This window comes from Doryrhamphus excisus, linkage group LG22 (genome assembly GCF_037039965.1).
Source record: "Doryrhamphus excisus strain RoL-2023G ecotype Guam linkage group LG22, RoL_Dexc_Guam_v1.1, whole genome shotgun sequence".
NCBI lineage: Eukaryota > Metazoa > Chordata > Actinopteri > Syngnathiformes > Syngnathidae > Doryrhamphus > Doryrhamphus excisus.
In genome coordinates this window covers 10946933-10966291 of record NC_136378.1, presented here as the reverse complement: position 1 = coordinate 10966291, position 19359 = coordinate 10946933, and the positions used below count along the sequence as shown (strand labels likewise).

General features: G+C 39.2%; 1 protein-coding gene across 14 annotated transcripts in view; it reads right to left on the bottom strand.

Moving 5' to 3' along the window:
- tenm2a (teneurin transmembrane protein 2a) overlaps window positions 1–15346 on the bottom strand; it is a 186028-nt gene extending 170682 nt beyond the window's left edge. For 11 of the 14 annotated variants that reach the window (XM_058063583.2, XM_058063584.2, XM_058063591.2 and 8 more), the window contains exon 1: window positions 14974–15345. The gene's annotated coding sequence lies outside the window, so the exon portion shown is untranslated. Of the gene's footprint in view, window positions 1–14973 lie in introns of all 14 variants that reach the window. The other 3 variants (XM_058063578.2, XM_058063577.2, XM_058063582.2) reach the window with 1 other exon arrangement.
- Between the last annotated feature and the right edge of the window lie 4013 nt (window positions 15347–19359).

Here is a 19359-nt window from a genome sequence, read left to right as displayed (position 1 = left end):
TCTCATGGGTGAGCTAGCGTATATCCTAGCTGACTTCAGGTGAGAGGTGATGTACACCCTCCACTGGTTGCCAGCCAATCACAGGGCACATATACACATTCATCTATGGACAGTGCATGCATCTTCGAGTCGAGGGTCAATCAGATCAGCAAGGATGTTGCTGGACCATCAGAGATTTGAAACTAACTAGCTCTGCGTGGTTCAATCAATGTTTCAAAGACACCTGTTGTGACAGCTGTTGTGACCGTAATGGCCACCTTGTCGAGCAATGGGCTCCATGAATCTCCTCACAATATGATGTGCTGTCTTGATGTTCAGCTTTTTTACATTATTTCCAGGGACCGATCGATGCCTTGATTCTGACATATGTGATGTACATGATTATCACCAGGTTTTGGCTTTTGTCTCACTCCTGTTTCTTCTTTTTTGCACTTTGAAACTTACAATCTCCATGAGGTACAACTTTTTAAGCTCTTCTTTTGTCTTGTAAATGAAATACATCATTTATTTCTCCATAGTTCTCTACTTTAATAAACTGACACCAGTCAAGAAAAGCAAAACAATAACCTAGATAGCAGAAAGGATCAGTGAATCTCATTTCACTATATTCAGACTTGTTTTGATTCCACAGTGAGGGTTATGGTGAGGCTACTAAACTGTCTCAATCCATCCCATATCTCTTTGGTATCTCGGGTGATCTATTTGTGTCCTAAGCTGCTAATAGCTGGGAGAAATCAGGGAAACACAGCAGGGGTGGTGCTCGTATAATGGATTAGTCATTTTATTTTCCCCCTCGAAAAAGCTCCACGATTAGGATTTTGTCTTCTCTTTCTTCCTATTTTGCCTTCTTCATGCCTCATCCCTGCTTAGCCACATTACAAAGGATTCTGTGGAAGTGTAGCACCATGAAAACCCGTTCAGTTATTATTTGGAAGCATGTGCTGTTCTGCCGTTACCCGTCAAAGCAATAAAAGAGCATTTGGTGCCATTGGAAAGTGGGTCTCACACCCGGTGAGCTCAATGAAAGACGCATGAACCCAGTGGGAGAGAGTTCTTTTGAGAGTAAAGAAACTATATTTCACATTATTTCATTCGCATGACTGGCACAGCTGTGATAACAATGCACACTAAACCCAAATTATTAAGCAATTATTAGACTTAAAATGTTCAGTGTGCCACACAATTTCCTGACAAATACTCTTAGAAAATGTAATTGTCGCAAATACTGCAGTTCATTTACATACTCACACTTGCAAAATGGCTGAGCAAGACCTAGTTTCTAAATCTTATCCCTAATCAAAAGTGCAAATTCTGTCTGTTCGTGTGACGATAACCATTGAAAAAAAACAAACGTGGTTGGCAGGTAGGCTACACGGTCAGGAAATCGGGAAGACCCGGGTTCGATTCTCCGCAGCCCTAGTAAGGATAAGCAGCATAGAATATGGATGGATTAATTTATTTAAGCAGCTATGTGTTGAACATAAAATTACCAGCAGTTTTTTGCTAGTAACTTCTAGTCACTAACTTTCACCGTAAATTTGGCGGTCAGCCAAATGTAACAAGCATAAACGTAACGGCTCGATGAAAAAGAGGTAAGACAACTCCAAACCTTTACAGTACACCATCAAAACAAGTACTTCATATTTAATGTGTAATTCTCTCAATGAGAGGTTTTCACTATATTCTCATCCATCCACCAGTAACTCTGATTTAATAAACATATTCAGAGTCTGCTTCAAACTCTCTTCGGATTTATTTCAGTCATGGGTTATTCGTTAGAGAAAAAATAAATACAGGCAAACATAAGTGATTTTGTTGGTGCGCCCTCACTGAAAAATCTATGAAAATCCCTGACACAAAATCCATGAAAATAGCACATGGTGTGTTTGCTGGATTATACAACAGAGACAAAAAATTGCACTTAACTTATGTTGATCTTAGAGCTGATGTGACTTCATTGTTTTGACAAAAGTTCCACAGCATCCAACATGGAGAGCATGTGACTCGGCTGATAGTGTTTTCTAATTCATGCAACATTGTTTGGTCTAATGAGCTCACACAGTAACTGCTGAACCAGATTGTAAGACAGCTTGTAAAGTCAGTGTTTGACCAATTCATCACTGATGTATTTACATTTCACTAACAGCATGTTTGCCAGTGTTTTGTATGTTTGGCATTCAAAGCAGAGTATGCTAATTATCTAGCAACTACTTAAACTGAGCATGTATGTCAATATATTGAGTGAAATGTCCCAGAGGAGAAGTTGCACCACTGGTGCTTGATACGTAGAAAGCAAAACAGAAATTATTCAAATCAGAACTGTGTTTTACATCGAACTCAATTGTAGCTGTGAATAACCCTTGAACGACGTGTTAGAAAATCCCACATTCTCTATGTGAGCATCAAACGCATCCTTGAAAAAGAACACTTCAGATTTGTAAGATGTAGATAACTTCACTGCTATAATCAAACACATCCAAGACCTTGCCCACAATCATATTTTTCAATCAACGTTAGATGATAATGGCGAAACGGAGGCAGTGGAGTAGACTAACAGAATCATCCACTGCTGGGATAAACAAACGCACACACTGAGTGTAGTGACGTCAACATTTTATCTTCAGTGCCACATCGGGACTACAACATCTTGACACAAACAAAAAGCAATCTTAAGGCGGGATGACGCCTAGTCACAACTGGAAGCTGAGGAATTAACTTTAAAGCACGGCTGACCAAAACATATAAAAATCACCCCTATACTGTTGCATGCACAGCCGCCTCAGAGGGCATATTAATGCAAGTGTGTGTGGACATAAACTATGATGGTGGAGTCCTTCAGTGTGAGCTTTTGTTTACTGTTTGTGTGTGTGAAATGAGATTAGAGTGATTCACCGTGATTTGTGGACATTCACCTCTTCTGCAGCTGGTGAGGACAAGATTGAATGAGGTTGCATGATATGACAGCACTTCCACAAAGGATTACTGTAAGTTACAACCTTCCACATGCTTTCTCCCTATCTCTTTGCCACACACCTTCCTATTGGACATGCTAATGACATCAACTAAGCTGGCGTTATAAGAAGAATTAATTCACTGTATACGGCACACCTTTATGAAGGGCCCGAAAGAGCATATTTCTGACATAAATGTCGGCAGCATGAACCCTATTCCTTACAACCGGTGCATTCATACCAAACCAGTGAGGCAGAGTACATCCTGGGGTGTTCGCCAGCCACTCATGGGGGGCATATAGGAAAACAACCATTCACTCTCACATTCATACCTATGGACAATTTAGAGCCTATTTCACTTAACTTGCATCTTTGTGGAATGTGGGAGGAACCCAGAGAAAACCCACACAGGCACGAACAGAACATGCAAACTCGCGATGCCCAAACGGAGATTCGAACCCGATCTCCTGACTATGTGGCCCACACGCTAACCACTTGTATACCAAACATTTTTCCTTTATTCACATGTTCTCATTTGTATTATTAAACTTGACCAATGGCCACTTTCACTCTCTTCTACACCATTTCAAAATTATTAAAACAGACCTATTATGCTCATTTTTTTACCCTCTGTATTGAGTTGTGGTCTCCTATAGAGCAGCTACACACAATAACGCGGCAGAAAACTTTTTTAGATTTTGCATAATCTACACCTATTGCAGCTGTATTTCTTTTGATTTGTGCTTCCTGCCAAAACGGTCAGTTTTAATTTATTCCACCCACGGCCCCCCTCCGGGCATGCCCAAAGTGCTTCCTAACTATGGTCCATATAGAGAAGTCCTGTGCATAGTTATATTAGAACCAAATACAACAAATAAGCACCTTGATTTTTTTAATACATAAATAAATAATACATGATTCACAAATGAATTGAACATGTCAATTGAGATAATTGCCCACCTAACATGGGATCAGAATGAATCTAATTGTATGGCCATTTATTATAATTGCAGCAATGCCATAGGTATAATTAATAATTGAAATAAGTTGCTACGGTCTGATAGATAGATCTACTAGATAGATCTACTGTACATCAAACATAGCTGTACCCAACATATGGAACAAGTCCTGTTTTTTTACTGTGCTTATTAAGACATTACAGGTTTTTGCACCTAGCTGCACTAATCCTATAGCCTTATGCTCACTGGTACCGCAGCCAAGTGGCCTTACAGAGAGGCTCTCGCCCTCATCCTCAACCCTCCCTCCCTCACCATCATCCCACTCTGTGTGTGTCTTTGACTATGATGAATGGACATAGTGAAAGAAGAGAGGCTGAATGTGAGACACTGGACAACTGAGGTCAGTAAGGATAGAAAAAGCAGAGAACATGAACAAGGAAGGTAGAGAGAAAATGAGAAATGAGGAGGAAGGGCTCACACACAAATACACAAATTGCATACAAAAGCACCTACATGCACTCTGCCCCTGTGTTTACGTCCTTCTTAGGCATGCGGTTCACAGTTGTGTGTGTTTGTGCGTGTGTACAAGGCCGAGGTAGGTTAAACTTGTACTCCTGAAGTGTTCCCAGAAGAGATTAATCATCCTGTGCTGGAATGCAGCATCTTGGTCATAAATCATCACCTGCCCCCCCCCCTCGCTCTGCTGCTGCCACACGTCGCGGTGAAGTCAGGGTAAAAGGAGTGTCATTGCATAGCCACGATGAACAAACATGCAAATGCTCTGACAGGTATCACTCAAATTGTGTGAAGGACAAAATAAGTGAATATGTTAAAATTGAAAAAAAAGGGGGGGGGGGTGCAGGTGTTTCTTTGGAGGGCTATATGATGATTTGGTTCCAAACTGTATTGACTAGCATGTTCAGGGTTTTATACTGCCCATACCGATCCGATAATCCATGAGTGAAATGTATGTGATGCCAATCACATACAGGCAGTGTAAATGCACCCGAATTTGCCTAATCACTTGCTACGCCACCGCTTGTTGCATGCCATGTTTCTGTTCATGAGATGGATATTGGAGTTTAACCCGGTGAACGAGACGGTAGTTGGGTCCTGACTGTTGTTTGTGCTTATGTGCCGAACAGCAACTTTGCCTGGCATGTTTCGGCTCGGAGAGGATAGTTCAGTGTTTATAATGATTTTGTGCCACAACTGAGTAAATACTTCCATGCACGAACGTTCCTTCTCCTCACAATGACAGCATTTAATTCATCTTATATGTTTGCGTCGGCTTGTTTTACGCTTCATACTCAGAGACACAAAGGAAACACAATTAATATACTGAGTGCAGATGGGAAGAATCTATACTGATATACCGGTACATAAAAAAAGATAGGTACTCAGGGACACAAAGAAAACACAATTAATATACTGAGTGCTGATGTGCAAAACCAACATTCTGTTATAGGAGGTGTATATTCAATTGTATATGTGCTATTTCTGTGACTTTATCAAGAATGAATGTGAAAACAAGAAAACAAATTATTTTAATAAGCTAGAACAGTACTGAAAGGTAATTGAGATGTGACAGGTCACATTTGCGTCTTTGCTCTTCCCAAGTGCTCCAAGTAAGTGGTGCTTGTGCAATCTCTACAACCAGGGCCCATCGTTGTCAAAGATGGATGGTGTAGGAAGACAAAAACAGCCTGTTACCCAATGTCTAAATGTGATTTTTTTTCACTGTACTGTATGTCTCTATCATGTAATTTTCTTTTATCCTCTGAAGAAACTCATTCACTTGAATCAATAAAGTACAATTAAGTACAATTTCACTTGTACTTCTGTATAAGTGGCAAGATAAAGGTAATCTAAAGGCCATATTGTTTGTAAAAGAAATAAGCATATTTAAACAATTGTTTTCGGCTAAATTACGCATTTCAGGCAAAAAAAAACAACTAAATGAACTAAAATGCAAATATGAGACATTCAGAAGATGCATTCAAAGATGTGATATGTGGTACAATATGTCCTACTACGCTGGTCACTAGGTGTCATTTTACTGTAACATGCATGAGACTTGAGCACCACAACAATAATCCGTAATGAAAATCCTAAATAAAAACACAGGCTACTGTTCACCCATAATCCAGGCCATTGACAAGATATTTACAAGACTGCTACTCTGGAAATTCACTTATCACGGTTGGCTGTCACTATATTCATCATTATTTTGTAGATGAGGGAGACATTCTTTCATTTGTCACTATTTCACTTAACTAGCAGTCCCCACAATCAGGATAGTCTGTAGTTCCAGCTGCTATGCCAACGTTGAAGGGCAGGTTGACGTCTTGGGACACTCCCTATCCATCGATGAAGCTTTTACAACTTCTGTGCTCAAAAGGAAACAGTATAAAAGGAATGCCATGCAGGAATAACAATGTCTGTGTTCTCCCTCTGTTATGTTCAAGTACAGGAAATTGATTCTTTAATAAAAATTCAACAGCCAAGTTTCATTACGTTTCTGAGCTTATTCTCTTTCCCTTGTGGAGCGGGAAAATATCCCAGTTTATTAAATTACTTCTCTGAAAAGTCTCTGGGGATACCATCTTAACTCACGTCCTCCTTCACAAGGCCATTTTTGAATGTAACTAGACATATCTGCTAGAAAGGCAGGCAGAAAGAAGGAGCATGTAACTGAGGCGTGGTAGGCACACTAAATGTTATGAACTCAATGGCTGCCAAAGAGCGTTTGTGGTTATTCCATTAGCTACAGCTAGGAACTGAATGATACCATCAATCAAGGATGATGGAGTTAGTGTCGAATAAATGGTAAATATTATGTAATTCTATCCATGCAGCCATCCATTTTCTATGCCGCTTATCCTCATTATGGTCGTGGCTGTATGCTGGAGCCTATCCCAACAGACTTTGTGTGAGAGGTGTGGTACACCCTGGACTGGTCGCCAGCCAATCGCAGGTCTATGCAGTACTTTGACAATGGAAATGAAGAACGTGTATGTTGATGGGTGTGTCGATTACTCAAAAGCGTAGACTTTGATAAACATCTTTCACATTTCAATCAGTTGTCCACGTTTTACCCTATCAATGAATTAAACAAAGAAGAACAGCATGACTTATGCAGCAAAAACAGAAATGGTCGAGATAATGTTTGTGGCCTTTTATTTTGCAATAAAGAAGCACTGTTTTACAAAAGTCTATGCTAGGTTATGTTCTTCCCATCTCATTTATATTATTGAAAAGAATTGGTTTTTCTATGTTGACCAATTAACAGCAGAAAATGATAACTCGTCCAGTCCCAGACAAAGCCTTAAAATGGATTCCTATAATATGGCTTGTTTTTCAATGAAGTTAATTTAATGAAAGAAATGCGGACCCACAGCATTTTAATAATCTGGATGCTATATAGAGATCCCATTAAGTGAAAAGGATGTCTGATCACCATACATAAACATGTGCATATCTAGTTTACATATGCAATGAAATATGATTGACAGTGCTCTTTATTGCTAAGCCATTAACATGAATATCGCACCTACCTGGCATTAATCTGAGCCATTATTCATGAGTTTATGTGCTAGAAAGCATGTAGGTTGGACACGCTAGGCTACTCAACATGGCCTGCAGCGCTAAGCTCACGAAGCCCCACAACGTGTAGGGCATACGAGAAGGTCGAGATAAAATCAGTCAGTCAGCAGTCAGACAGATGTAGTAAATATCACCCTTAATATCATCCAGCTCTGCCATCACTTCCTCTTAAAAAACTCGCAGGATCCAGGAGCGTAGTAATCCAAGATGAAGGCTGCTCTCGGCAACCCTTACTTTTCCTTAAGCATAGCCAATGCTTGGTGTCACCAACTCGCACACACATTGCACTATAAGAAGCGGTGTCTGAGATTCACGATGCTCTTTAAAAATGAAAAAATATACATATTGCAAAGGTCACAAAGACGATGTTCTGCAGAGATTGGAGGATGGCACTCACGACTTTCAGATTTCAATTTAAAATCACAAAAAGCTGTCTGCAATGTTAAATCTGCTGGCAGAAAGAACTGAAAGTTCTGAAGTTTGTCTCTCCAGCTAATATTAGATCATCCTCAATTGTTTACTCATTATGTTACAATCTCTGAAGCTAATTTGCTAATGTAATTTGTCTTGACAGTTATTTTAAGATTCTGCGTTTCTACCGAGCAATATCATGACAGTACCTTACACATTATGTCACTCAATCTTACTTCAAGAAGGTTAATCAGCAATTATCCTAAGTGTTCTTCAAAAACAATCACACACTTCTACTGTGCATATACAAAACACAGACCAAATTAAAATGTCACTCAATTCATGGAGAATAATTACTTAAACTACCTTAAGAGTGTGCATCCCAATGTGAAACCCATCTATTCACTGACAAGAAAGGCACTCGGTAGATTTGGAAAGAATATGGACCAAAAATCCATTATGAAAAATATATGTACATAAGTGCAGACTGTGCAAACATGGACAAAAAAAAACTTTTGCCGCATGTTTATGACGATGTGCATTGACATTTTATGTGCTCTTAGAATGTACATTTGAAACCAATGGATTTGATGGAAATATACAAAATATTAATTAACTACCATGCAAGCCACCCAGACAACACAGGTGAAAATCATGTAACTTCGCACTTCTCAGAGGTGTGTTTGCGATACATAATTTTATTTGTAGTGTCCCATAATCTGTTAGACCCTAAACCAGGGGTCGACAACCTTTTTCCATAAAAAGTGCCCTTTTGCCTCCTCTTCTTTTCTCAAAAGTGACTAGCGCCAAATCTAAAAACTTTGTTAGGAGATTTTTCTGGTATTTTGAGACATGAATGTGAAAGCACATATTGTTCTACATATTGTTCTGCGCACAGCCAGCTACAGCACACAGTCTGCCTCTCCTGGAGTGTCCACGTTGGTGATTAGTGTGTCACGAGCTCTGAGCACATATAACTACAATGCTCCTCTCGTTATAAAACATATTGCACTGCTCCTATTAATTACATGGTTTGTACGACTTGGAAACATTCTGAATGGTGCGGATGAATATTCAGCTTTTTAGTTTTGAAATCAGCACAAAGCCATGCTTCTGCTCCAGGTTCAAGGACAGCTTTACATTTACTTTGGGTATGATTTTTTTTTTTTTTTATGGAAAATTCTTAAAAGCTAAGGGGTTAAAGGGCAAAATGCACACAACCATTTTTGAAAGTCTACAGCAAAATTCCAACAGTTAAATTTTCCAATTCCAAAACCTCAACAACCTAGGTTTCTATTGACACTGTATGCTGTGTTTAACAATTTACCACAGAAAAGATCTATGTACTTGTGAAACCACAGAAGCAACGGATATGACAGAACGATACCATCGCATCCACCTTGTGTCCTGACAAACGCTGCACCAATTAAACAATACCTCCCCTTTTCCGCACTCCAAGATAAAGAGCACCTATCCACTCTCCAAAGCTCAGAGTTCCTAGTTAATCAGTTGTGACACAAGGTTATTTCTCCTTCCATTACCACATATCCTGTTGTCTCCCAAATAATAAGATGCTTTGGGGGTAATGTACTGTGCCACACAAGCCTTTACTGTTATTCAAAATTTAGCTGATGAAATAGCAACCACGCCATCAACTCCATTACCAATGAAGCACTGAACACCTGCCTGAGGCTTAAAATGGATCAAAATCAACAACAAAACAATAGAGGCTCGGGGTGTTGGTGATGCATGGTGTTGGAAATAAATCAGCATTTGTCAGTCTTTAATGTAATGCAAAAATATAAACCCAAAATGGAGCCCAACTTAATGGAGGATTATCTTTTTTGTGTGCTTAACGAAGAAATGGTAATTGCATGGAACATGCTGACATAAAATTATTCTGTAAATTATTCTGTCTTTCTTAGGAATCAGAAACATTCTAACATACAGTAACTAGAATTGAGGTAATTAAAACTGTGAGACATTTTGGCATCAGTAAACATGAGAGAATGCATCCACAATGGACGCAATTGTGCCTTTTTTAACATCAAATAGAGACATTTGGTTGTAATTTGGCAATAGAACAACGCTGGCCATGTTGCAAACATTCAGCCCACCATGTTGGTTCATTTTCTAACTCTGAGTGGGCTCTGAATTACTTTGGAAGGACAAAATGTATTAACTGTGCTCTCAGTAGCAACATGGGTCATGCCTGCAGTGTGAAAGCGGCATTAGTGAAATTGGACCCTTGAGGTTTTGTAATGCTCTTTTCCATCTGTTTGACTGTGTGAATGTGAAGTGTACGCAACACAGGACAAGATATACTGGACTGCAGCACAAGGGTCATACTGGATATTAGTGGCTCCTAACAAAGGCACACTGTCCCAAGTGTGTATGTTTATTTGATGGACGTATGCATCAAATGCATTACGGTTATTGTGTGAAGCCTTGGTCTCTAATCCCCTAATCTGCTGAACCCTGGAAATCGCTGCAGTCATCTGTTAACCAGGTTAGACCAGGGCTCAACACTTGAACACATGTGCACACATATACACACACAGCAAAACACATTAACACACACACACACGGTGGTAGTAATTTAGTCAACAGGGTCAGACTCATTTCGGTCTAATGAAGATTGATGCTCCCCTGTTCAAACCTCACAGGTGTTGTCGGAAAATGTAGAAATACTGTACATAACTCAAAGTGAGGACATGAAAGGAAGTAAAGATAACAAGAAAGTCAGTTATTCTTACTTTGGCCAGTAAAGGTGAGAAAAAGAAACAGCATGAAAGTAAATTTGCACAATTAATCCCAAAAATATTCAGTGGAACATGTTATTTTCTTAACACAATAAATGAATGACTCTTTGCCTAAATGTGCTCTGTGATTGGCTGACGACCAATTCACAATGTGCAGATGGGATAGACTCCAGCTTACCAGTGACCCTGAACAGTCAGCGGAAAATTAATGAATGAAAAGAAATTAGCTGAATTTCTTCCACTGTGGTTGTATTTAAAATGTATCTCCAGGCTTAAATGTGTTTATTAAATCTTAAAGTGGACAGTTAAGCTCCAAGTTATTCATACACAGGAGAACTGCAGCTAAATAATCATTTTTATTTGTTGAATGGCTATTGTTATATGTCCAAAATTAATCATATGTCCATTATGTCAAATGTTCTAAAGGCTAATTACAATGTTTTAAATCAGGGGGTTTCAAAGTGTACAGTTGGGGCCAAATAAAGCTAACTATATAAATACACTTTATAAAAACATACATGTATGTACTGTATATATGAATATGTACGTGTGTGTGTGTGTATATGTTCAGTGGTGTGCAAAAATATTTTCCTGATTTTTTATTTTGTTGTTTTGTTAGATCATCAAAAAAATATGTATTAGTCAATGACAACACAACTGAACACAAAACACAGTGCTTATTATTAAGGGACAAAAAAATCCAAAATTACACTTTGTGTTAAAAAGTAATCACTGGTTCGGCCACTCCTAGAAGCAACAACTGCAAGAAAGCGTTTGCAAAAACTTGCAATTAGTCTCTCACAGCATTGTAGAGGAATTTGGCACGCTCATCTTTGCTTAATTGTTGTAATTCAGCCACATTGGAGGTTTTTCAAGTCTGAACCACCTTTTCAAGATGAAAACACAGTATCTCATAATTGGATTAATGTCAGGACTTTGACTAGGCCACTGCTAAATCTTCATTTTATTTTTCTTCAGCCATTCAGAGATGGACTTGCCAGTGTGTTTTGGATCATTGTCCGTGTGAGTTTGATAGTAATACTTAATAGTAAAAAGTTTCATTGATAAACCGCCTTTTGTGTTCAGTTGTCATTGACTAAGATGTACATTTGTTTGGTGATCCGAAAAAAATCAGGACGCTTTTTCACACCACTATAGTTTTGTTCAATAAGGGCAAATGGTTATATCTTAGCAGCTTTAGTGAATATTTCCCATATTCAATGGACCGAGTGTTTTTTGAACTGGGTCATGGTGGTATGTCACTTCTAGAAAGCATGTCTCTAGAAAGAGGTTTGGGAAATAATAATCTGCATGGTGACTGCAGACAGTTAATCTTATGACACAGTTGGAAAGGTCCAGCAAGGACACTGACACTCTGACAATCTCTGAATGCCACAACACTTGTATCGGCTTTAGACGTCTATGGGCTGTTTGTTTACATATACACTATAAGTCTGTGTGTGCCTTTGTGTGTGTGTGTGTATCTGTGTTGATGTGGGTGGCTTGATGGATTTGTGCCAAATAGGACACCCTGAGGGTTTGTCTGGGGATTGTGGTTGACGTGGCCTGCTGCTGTCCTGAGTGAGCTCCTATTAGTCCTCGCACATATGCAAAACACACACATACACCTACACACAGAAATCTTAATGATGCTTGACTTTGAAGTGCTTGTCTTTGTGAGTATATTTGTCTCAGAAATCAAACATCATTCCATATATATTTAGCTTTAGTAGTTTTAAGCATTCTGTGATCGCATGGGTTTTGCTTGCCTTTTGAATTGTAAAACTTTGTCCAAAGCTGAAGACAGACGGATAGGAAGACTGATAACAGAGGGTGACAGATCACACAGACACATGTCGAGTGTAAAAGGTGGAGGAGGAGAAGAAGTTACAGACAGAAACTGTATGGGTTAAATACAAGTGTGATCTCAGCAAGGTGCCTCATAATCTCTGGGCTGTCATGTCATAAATTGACGATGACTGCTGGACTATTGAGCCTTTCCCCTACACACTCTCTCATAATTGCTTTTTTCCTTATTTCCTAACTATTCGGATACAACCTTAACCTTCAAACACATTAGACCTTCAACCAAGCATGCTAAATCAATCTTCATTCCTGACTGAACATCTTCTTTCAGTGACGTTGTCTTTACCGAGGACCGGGGGGCGGGGGCGGGGGGGTCTCTTGGAGCTGGGCTGTATAGCTTTTATGCTCTCAGGCTAGATTTACAGTGCAGCACTTGACTGCCCAAATGTGATTTAATGCTTATATCTGATTTTTCTTGCACTGCTTATTGATGTGTACTTTCAAGTGTATCCATATATTTACTGAACCACAGAAACTAAACATGCGTGTAAAAACACAGGTGAGAAATTAGATGTCGTAGAGAGATGGAAGTGACACAGGAAGCAATTTAGTAAACAAACTTAAAAATTATTGATCTGCTACCTCTCACTCACTGACAGGGTATATCCAATGATCTAGGTCTACTTTGGATCTGAGTAAATCCGATACTGTGTGTGTTCTTCTGCTTACAATGCAATTATGCATAGTTGAATACACCCAGAGGAGAAAAAAATCTGAATTAAGCCAGCAATTCATTTTCTGTACCGCTTGTCCTCATCAGAGTTGCTGGTGACCAAATTCAGTTTTATTTTTTCCAAAATTCTGGTTCTTGTTGTTTTTTTTTGTTTTTTTTTGTTTTTTTTTTTGTCGGCAGGCATGGGCATAAGTGATAGTTTGGATTTTTTGGCACGACGCAATGTAGTGCATCAACAGTGACCCAGTTCTGGTCGGATCTCAGTGAAGAAAATTGCTTGCCGATACTTTCTCCTTGTTCGTATCAATGTGCACTATTGCCTGTCCATTGTTGTGTATGTGATGGACATGGCTGCAATGCTCACATCTTCATCCGCTGTGGAACACACACGTAAATAATCCAAACTGAGAAGTTACGGAGAGAAAGTAACACCAGGGGATTTTTTTTTCCAGGAGGCATTTTTGTGATGCCAACGTATTACTCTTTTGAATCCATATTGCTTTGAGAAGGCAAACTCTCAAACTTATGAAGATACTCGCACACCAGTCCCATACTCGCATACCCCAACCACACACATTTAGCCATAGCAGTTTTTGTTTGTTTCGTTCAGCTTTTTCCTGATTACAGAGTCACCACAGCTGATCTTTTTTGATCCGCATACTGATTTTTGGCTTGAGCCCTTTAAATATGGATTAAAAATATGGGCATCTTATGTCCGTCTCAATTATTCTTTGTTTTTTGTTTTTTTTTTTTACATTCGCAGACAGTCCAGGAGTCTAAAACCTGCAAAAAGCAGGGTCTACTTATACTATACCTTTATTGCCTTGCATGACCTGGCATTTGATTCATTAAAACAAAATAACACTGTTCCAAGTTGTATACCTTTGTTTGTCTGCAATAGGAAGTAAATGGTACGTTTTGATGGATGTTCTGGCGCTAAATGGAGATACTCAATACATGACTATAGTAAACATGGCTTTTTGAAACGGCTTTCCCACTGGTTGTTTGGCCATACATCGAACACCGGAAACCTTGCTATGTTAAAACATCACAACTGTCAAAAAACACAGCAACCATAATAAAATTTGGCACTAATAACATGTTTTCTAAGACCTGACCACAAGGCACCTCCATATGTAAGCTTGACATTATGTAAGAATCTGTGGACTGTTTAAGAATAGATGCTGTAAAGAGATATAAATAAATGTTGAATCAACTTCACAACAAATTATCTGTGTAATTGAACAGAAGCTCTAATAAGAGAAGACAAATGTGTCCAAGCAGTAGAGTGAGTGTCGAGGAAGGGGTGTGGATAGTGGGCTCCAGTAATGTTAAAGCATCCACAGAGACTTCAGGCATCTTTATCTAAGAGTCAACTCACATTTGCAATCAACCTTTACATTTTAAATATACAACAATTCACTAACTCGGGACATTTTGTTTAATCTTATGCATTATGGCATCCTGCCTCCCAAATCTGTGCCTTGGGAATCACAGTCTGAACACAGACACACACTACCCTGCAGCGCATACAAGCAATAAGAGCACCATGTGACCATTGTCAGTCAAGTGCATGCTCACCATTCATGCCTGCGAATATTATTCCATGAAAGGCACCTCAATGTCATGGCACCACGCAGCTGTGTACTCAACCATTTACATCCACTCACGTACCACATGAATCCACACAACCTGACATCGTAAGCATCTTTGTATCTGGATAATTAAAATAAAATACCACCCACCTTTTCCAGGTATGTTCAGCGTTCACTGCATAATCCTCCTCCGTACAACTTTTTTTTTCCTTCCCTCCAAACAAAACAGTTTATATTTTAGTGCATACTTTTCTTTGCAGGGGCTAAAGCATGCGGACAAGCTGCAAGAGCGGGTGGCCAAAAAACCTCCAGTGCAACATCCCAGCAGACGCGGTGCTCAAACGGAGCAATCCATTCCGTGTCGAAGCAGGCAGCAGCAGAAAGAGAGCTAACTTTAGAAGCTGGCCACGGAGCGGACACACGCAGCAGTGCGCAAACGTAGAGCCTCTTTAGGATAGGAAGGACTCAGACAGGCTGGCGGATATGCTGTGAAGAGACAACAACAAACGACAATGACCGAGGATGAAGGAGCGCGCGTTCACGGTCGAGCCAACGGTCATTATCATCAGTGCATGTGGCTTTAATCCACCGTGCACTGTTGGCTGCTGCAGCATCCTCACAAGAAGTGGCCAGATGCCATTGAATTATGTGATCCTTTTGGACATGTGTGATTAAAATCACGATTTCATCTTTCAACATTGTGACCTGTAGTAGTTTTCAGATTAAAAAAAAAACACCATATCTAAGTTATCATCAATACTATACAACATCAACATGCCTTTTCTCTTTTTACCACGAAGAACTGATTCAACTTTGGAGCTAATCCAGATCAGTCTGGATCCAGGAATTTTTGTTTCTACAATGATGTAATGACAACCCACGGGCCACAGAAAGCCCCCGGGCCACAGGTAGGGAACTGATGTGATTAGACATTCATTTTTCCTAATACTTTTGTGATGGACCGACTCAGTCCCAAAGAGTCACTGGTTCATCGTGATGACCCAACACAAGTAAACCAATTAATGCTGATTGTAATTGTGACTGGAGTATCGTCCAAGATATCCAAACTTTTTCCACAGAGGGCTGCATACTGAAAATCAAAGGATATGTGATATTTTTATTAGTTTTATTTAGTACAATGTTATGTGACGTGTGACATATGTTTAAATATAAATTATTAATTATTACCATCAACATTTCAGCTCTTTTTGTGGAAGTTTTTCCAATTTTGCTGGGGTTTTTTGGCTTAATTTTATTTCTACGATATGCCATGGGTCAATAAAAAAACACCCTTCAGGCAGGAAATGGCACAACATCATTAGACTTGGAAAAGTGTTGTATAAAAGAAGATTTATTGATCAAAGTATTACATTGGATCAGGTGTACTTCTTGTGGCCCGTGAGTTTTTATTCATCATCTGTGGCGCCAAAGTTGACGCTATTATATTTGCCCGATTTGGGCACCGTCGCCACCTTCCACCGCCCAGCACTCATTACAGTGGTCCTCATGCATCTCGGTTTAAACAGTGCACCCACTACACTGCAGGCTGCTGTTCACATTAGTGCACTGCCTAATGGGCTTTTGCTATATTAGCAGCAATAGAAAGGTGTAATAACAGGAGCATGCAATTATGCACCATAACAAGGGAAAACATAGTTAACAGTTACACTATTGCCGCTTACTCTCCAAGCAAGCTGTAAATACATATTTCCCAATGGAGCTACGATAATAACTTCTGCTTATTTGAAAACATCCCGTAAAGAGAACCTTGTGGCTCTTTTGATAAAGACTTCATTTCAGAGGCATTTTAATGCATAACTAGGGATTGACATGGAACACAATCCATCACTGTGAGTATTATTTATTTATTTTTCCATTTCATTTTCTATTTTGGCTATACTATGCATAACTGTGTGGCTCATCCATACGTATATAGCAAATTTGACACACTGGCTTACAGCTTAAGTAAAAGCTTACAATTTCAAATTCAAACCAATTCACATTCAACTGAATGCAAGTTATGCAAGATGCCTTTAGAAGGGCACACAGGTGCACAGTGAGACGGAAAAATCAGATGAGGATTGGACATCATATGGACTATGTGAAAGTCCAAAATAATAACCTAAAAATCAGCTTTGTCTGTGTCCCAGTTATGCTGTTGCATTTGCTTGTACAATGCTTTACCATTCTCCAAAATGGTAGCTTTACCTTTAATAAAAATGTTTGAATAAAATCCCAATGTATTTTTTTTCTCCATTAACAATAATAATCATTCAAAAACTGCATTTTGTGTTCAATTCTGTTGTGATTGACTCATTTTGTTCGAAGATTTAAATTATTGAATGTGAGTTGTCAAACTTGTCAGTTTTGGTCTCTATTGAGCAGTCTTGGGCCACAAATTGTGACACATTCACTGCTTTTGGTCCTGACTTGGCCTCAGTCTCCCCATTTGTCTTGACTTTGACTCAACTCGTTCTGAACTTGGTTTTGTGTATGTTGTGCTGCCAACACTGCCATCTGTACTATTTTTGGACATGTTTATAGAATAAGCCATAACATCAAAAGTTAGTATGTTGAAAAAAATAATCTAATGTGTTGCAATCAGGCAACTCCACTCATCAACTCCCTCCACTCTTCCTATGGAGTTAGTGAGGATTTGAAAGTAATGACGTCCTTTCCTTTCTATCCGTCTGCACTTAATTCAATGCATATGGGCACACCTTGAGATTAGCCTTAATATGTCCCTTAACACCTAAATGTGGGACGCGTGCCAGTCCAGATTAGATCACCCAGAAGCTGGCTGACTGTCATTTTCTTCATCGCTTTAAAATCAGTCTCTCAGAAAACAGCCGCCAGCTTCAGCCTGAAGGCTGCCTATGGCCCTCCGTCTACCATAATGTAAACAATCCTCCACACTCGCTTTTACCATCAAGTGGAATCCTGGCTGAGATAAAGTTCCACTGGCAATACTTTTTCCCCCTTGATGGCAATCCCAAGGTCCTTTCTAACCTCAAAAACAATGTTGACTTCTGTTGCTTATAAATCCAGGTTTTCTATCATATCTTGTGTTATAATTAGAATGTGCTTATTTAAAAAAGTGATAGATCAGCATGAAATGTGACCCTTCAAAGACGGTATTTCTCAGGCCATGTTTAAATGAGGAAGAAATAATCCCCAGGCAAGTTGTCAGACGCGGTATGTATAGATGAGTTAGCTGACCTTTCTCACTTATGAGCCAATATTAGCACGCGCCATTATAACCTATCAAAGCCAAATGCTTAATAGCCAGTGCCCAGAGGTCCTTGAACCTTGAAGCATTCAAGTTGTGAATTGCATTATCGGTGCTATCGTCACCATTACAGGCCACACAGTGTCAGGGTTCTCTTTAACCTTGTGCAAGGAGTTCTGCCACAGACATCTATCATACGCAATAATATCCACACTCTCAAGAGTTAAATCTCTCCCAAAGTGAATAGTTTGTGTCAGTGAGCTTTGGCAGTATGTGCCTGGCTAACATTGGGAAGATGCAGTAGACTGTTAATTATATAATCAATTTGATTAACTCTCAAAATGTAAATGATCTAATTAAAGGACCTGAACTTATAGAATTAGCACTGATTAGGCTGGCAAAGCACTATCATTGCCCTCTGGATAGACTCTTATTAAGCTACAAAAGCCGCATTTTTTTTCTCAGCAGACCAGGATTATAACACTTGATGTAAAAATATGATGACACCAATACCTAAATAGAGTTTTAGGTCTCATAGATAGCAACGTCCAATAATATTGGCCGATCGATATTACATAACGATGTCATATTTAATCATATTTTTTTCTGCTGATATTTTCACATTATAAATATCCAACTTGCATAGACTGTGTTATCTTTTGCTTTTTGCTCGCAGTGCAGCTCCACCACAGGATTGCATGTGCTTCTTCAAATGTATTTGAGTTAATTAAATAAATGACTAAAAAAATTTGAAAACATTTTGACCATAGTGGATTATTATTATATATATTATATATGTTATCCTTTTAATGAGCAACATTTAAAAACTGCCAAGAAGTCACCTCACCAGCCATGAAGCGGTAATGAAGTGCTGGACAATATTGGTAAGAGAGCCAATATTGAGCATCTTCAGTCACATCGTACAAACTTGTATGGGAGAAAAAGTCTGTTTTTGCACAGTCAAAAAAACAACCCCCCACACAACAGGTTCATGTATTATTCTTTAAGTGAGTGAGCCAGCATCTTTGGGATCTTTTGGAGGCTATGAAAGTGAAATTGCAAGCTTATAAACACTGATGTCCTCAAGAGTTTGTATATACTGGAGAAGTTGAAAAGATAAGTTTTACGGTGCTCGGTACACGTGTACAATAAATGGTGACATTTGTCTGAATTTAACCAATCCCCAAGGAGCATTGGGCAGCCGCCTTATTGCACCTGGACGCGAGTCCAGATCTTGTGTCAGCATGCTGATCCTGACTGGAAATTACAATTGTGTTAGATTTAGGGAGAGTTAGAGCATGAGGAAA